The following is a 4397-nucleotide window of genomic DNA, read 5'->3' as shown; positions in this document are numbered from 1 at the left end:
GCAGTAGGGACACAGATTAAAGTTTAGTAGTCTCCTATTTCTCCCAAAGATGTCAACATGATACATAAATCCCCATAATTTATAGCAATTCCAAAAAGAAAGAGGAAATCCTAATCTATGAAGATGACAATTCTGGCTCCTAGGAAAGAATAGAGTAGGGAAGAAATTGAGCCATGAAAAAACAAAGTTATGTGTGTGTGTGTGTGTGTGTGTGTGTATGTGTGTGTGTGTATAGTTGACTTTTTGTTAATCCTTTCATTCTCTTTTGGGCAGTTAACATATTTATTATCATCATTATTATTATCTTAATCCAAGAATATGTTTATTGATTTTAGAGGGAGAGGGAGAGGGAGAGAGAGAAAAACATTGATATGAGAAAGACACATAGATTGGTTTTTCAGCATGCACCTTGACTGGGACTGGGGATTGAACCTGCAAGTCAGGTACATGTCTTTGACTAGGAATCAAATAGGAGACCACGGGGCACGTGCCAGCCAATGCTCTAACCACTGAACCCACTGGCCAGGGCTATACTGTTGAATTTTTATGTTTATAAATGTGTGACCCTTTTTTTTAACCTTTTTTTTAAAAAAAATTTGTTTTATTGCTTAAAGTATTACAAAGAGTATTACATATGTCTCCTTCCCGCCCCCCCCCTTGACATTCTCCTGGCCTCCCCTATCCCAGTGTCTTATGTCCATTGGTTATACTTGTATACATAATGCGTGACCCTTTTTGAATACTCTTTCATATTTATTTTTTGTTGTTTTTTTCATAAAATATTTTTATTGATTTCAGAGAGGAAGGGAGAGGGAGAGAGAGATAGAAATATCAATGATGAGAGAGAATCAATTGATCGTCTGCTTCCTGCACCTCTCCACTGGGGACTGAGCCTGCAACTAGGGCATGTGCCCTGACTGGGAATTAAACTGTGACCTCCTGGTTCATAGGTCTTTAATGTGTTCCCAGGTATCTTCTCTAGTTCAGTTTCGCCTGAGTCCCCCTCCCCCCCATATTTAAATTCTGCTTTTGCTTTATTTGAGTAATGACCTTCTACTTAAAATCTTGGTTAATTTTGCTTATTTCCTAGAATTGTTTCATTTTAACTAAGTCAACTTACTTTATTAATTGGATAATTGAAAGTTGACTCATTTATATAGGATGACCAGTTTGCAGTACTAATGCAAGAAACATCTTTTTCAGTTACATTAAATAATAGATGATGATGAAGTAAATACTGCATTTGAACTAAAGAATGTATATAGCTTATATAAAGCATAAATAAACTGTATGTTAGTAGGGAGTTTGAGTTTCCATTGGATGTATATCAATTTAAAAAGATAATTTACACCCTGGCTGGTTTGACTCAGTGTATAGAGCACCAGTCTGAGGACTAAAGGGTCCCGGGTTCAATTCCGGTCAAGGTCAGATGCCCAGTTTTGGGCTCGATCCCCAGGAGGGGACGTGCAAAAGGCAGCCCATCAATGAATCTCTCATCATTGACATTTTTATATCTCTCTCCCTCTCCCTTCCTCTCTGAAATCAATAAAAATATATTTTAAAAAAGATATATTTATAACATAAATATACATTCATTAATATCCACTTCACCAGGATATCAATTAGTGCCATTAAAATTAGTTAAAATAAAACATTTGGTATTATATAAACAGCATCCCTATCTAAGAAAACTATATTAGGAGTCTTCAAAACCTCACTACTGAAATACATATTTAAATGTTGCTTCTACTAAAGTAGTTTTAAACTATACATTGAGAGAATAAAGCAAAGAAAGATGATGGGCACAAAAATCCCCACTGTTCTGGGCATTTTTGTGTATAATATTAGTTGAGCAAGTAAGGAAGGCAATTGCAGCTAAAGATAGTAAATAGAACACAAAGATAAATAATTTCTGATTAAAGATAAAAATCATGCAGAAAGTTCAGAGCTGATGTCTCCTTACTTATGGTGCTCATAAGTGGTAGAGCTTGGTAAATCTGAAATAAGACATACCCTTGACTTTGACCATTTTGGTTTTTATATTATCAGGACTACATAAATGAACTGAGAAATTGACACATCTTTCAGATTTGAAATGTCAATCTCCACTAGGAGGCACTGGCTTTGAAACAGGAAAAACCACTGTCCTGGTTGGGACTGGGTAAAGCTAATGGACTAGGAGGATGATTAAATATGATGCCCTCCAACCCATGCCATACAACCAATTCTAAGGCAGAAGCTAGACTTTGTTCTGAGACATAACACCAACTTAAACATCTTGCTAGAGAACTTGCTTAAGACAGTTTTTTCAAAAAATGACTGCTATGTAAAAACAAACAAACAAAAAAATGGAAATTCACTACCTTAGGGTAGAGCAGAGCTTCTTAAATTTTAACATGTATTAGAATCACTGCAGGGCTTGTTGAAACACAGATTTTTGGCAACACTCCCAGAGTTTCTAATCAGTCCTGGGGCAGGGCCAGGGATTTGCATTTCTAACAGGTCTCCAGGTAAGAGAGGGGATGCTGCAGGTCTAGGATCCACCGGAAAGCCACCTGATAGGACAATCATCAGGGCCTGTCCCCAGCACTGCCTCACGTATTCATGGTACTTTTGTGGTTCCTAATGGCATAGGACCGTGGTCGGCAAACTGCGGCTCGCGAGCCACATGCAGCTCTTTGGCCTTTGAGTGTGGCTCTTCTTAAGCCTTAGGAGTACCCTAATTAAGTTAACAACAATGTACCTACCTATATAGTTTACGTTTAAAAATGTTGGCTCTCAAAAGAATTTCAATCGTTGTATGTTGATATTTGGCTCTGTTGGCTAATGAGTTTGCCGACCACTGGCATAGGAGATGTCTTCTACTTGCTTAGGTTACAGGAAACAGTACAGAGAAAAATAGGCTGGAGTTGAAAGTACTCATTCCAGGAGAGAGGCTGCCAATGCAGCACGAAAAATACAGATCTGGGAAAGTATTGAGGGCCAGAGGAGGGGAGAGGAGTTACTTGGGAACAGAGAGGGGATGGTATCTGTCCTTTGTGGATTTCAGATCCAGACCTGTCTGAATGGAGGTTCAACATGAGAGAATTACAGGAAAAAGGACGGAAGAAAACTATTCATGTGCGTGGACGTTATCTCCCTCCCAGGGTACCTACCTGGCGCTGACCTCAGGTAGGTACTAGTCAGAATTAAGGGAAGGGAACCAAAGCCTTGAAGTCCTTAAAAGCTAGCCAGGCACGCCGGCCTGTGGCTGAGGGCTCCAGCTACATTCAGAGATCTGCACGGAAACTTAATGTGTCTAAATTCCATATATGTGTCTTCATTTTCCCCTTCTTACTACACTTACTCCGGACTGTTTGTCCACATTAAGGCAAGGCATCGGAGGAAGGAGAGTCCCCTCTGAGGCTGACGGGGGCGCCAGCCTGAACATGCACCTGCCCCGTGGAGGAGGGGCGTGGTGAGGCTGTGGCCTTCCACTCTGGTGAACCTCGGGAACCGAACAGCCATCACCAACTGATAGCTCCTCTCTTCACTCATGACAGTTCAGAGTGAAAAGAAACTAGAAAAACAGCTGCACATCTTCCTTTTCAGAAGCAGCTTCATAGCATCGCTAGATGTGAATGTTACTGTATAGATAGATCCCTGCCAAAGGCGGCAATAATCGAATGTGCCGATTTCCATAAGGAATGCTGCCAGATTGCAGAAGTACTTGTGAGCTAAGGCAGCGGTACTCAACCTGTGGGTTGAGACCCCTTTGGGGGTGGAACGACCCTTTCACAGGAGTCGCCTAAGATCATCGGAAAACACATATATAATTACATATTGTTTTTGTGATTAATCACTATGCTTTAATTATGTTCAATTTGTAACAATGAAATTGGGGGTCACCACAACATGAGGAACTGTATTAAAGGGTCGCAGCATTAGGAAGGCTGAGAACCACTGATCTAAGGCCTCGCGTCTCAGATGCCAAGAGGGAACAATATTTTAGACATCGGTTTGCATTTTGTATATACATATAAAATAAGGGCAAAGAGCCCTGACCGGTTTGGCTCAGTGGATAGAGCGTCAGCCTGTGGACTGAGGGGTCGCAGGTTCAATATATATGTATATATATATATATATATAGTATATGACATACCATATATAAACATATCAATACCTTATAAAACATAGATAGGCAGCTGATCGATGTTTCTCTCTCATGGATGTTTCTAATTCTCTATCCTGCTCCCTTTCTCTCTGTAAAAAAAAAACAATAAAATATGTTTTTTAAAAAAAAAGAGGGACAAAGAAAGCCCTTAAAAACTATTAAAAGACACCCTGGCCTTTTAAAGACATCAGATAATTTGAAGAAGAAAATGCTTCTGAGGACCTGATTTAAAGCCATCATTCCT

At 39.7% G+C, this 4397-nt stretch overlaps 1 pseudogene; it reads right to left on the bottom strand.

Annotated features, from left to right (window-relative positions):
• The window catches only part of LOC102761968, a 51814-nt pseudogene extending 48277 nt beyond the window's left edge, over window positions 1–3537 (bottom strand).
• Window positions 3538–4397: the final 860 nt, after the last annotated feature.

Source organism: Myotis davidii, unplaced genomic scaffold (genome assembly GCF_000327345.1).
Source record: "Myotis davidii unplaced genomic scaffold, ASM32734v1 scaffold438, whole genome shotgun sequence".
NCBI lineage: Eukaryota > Metazoa > Chordata > Mammalia > Chiroptera > Vespertilionidae > Myotis > Myotis davidii.
This window is presented reverse-complemented; position numbering and strand designations above follow the sequence as displayed.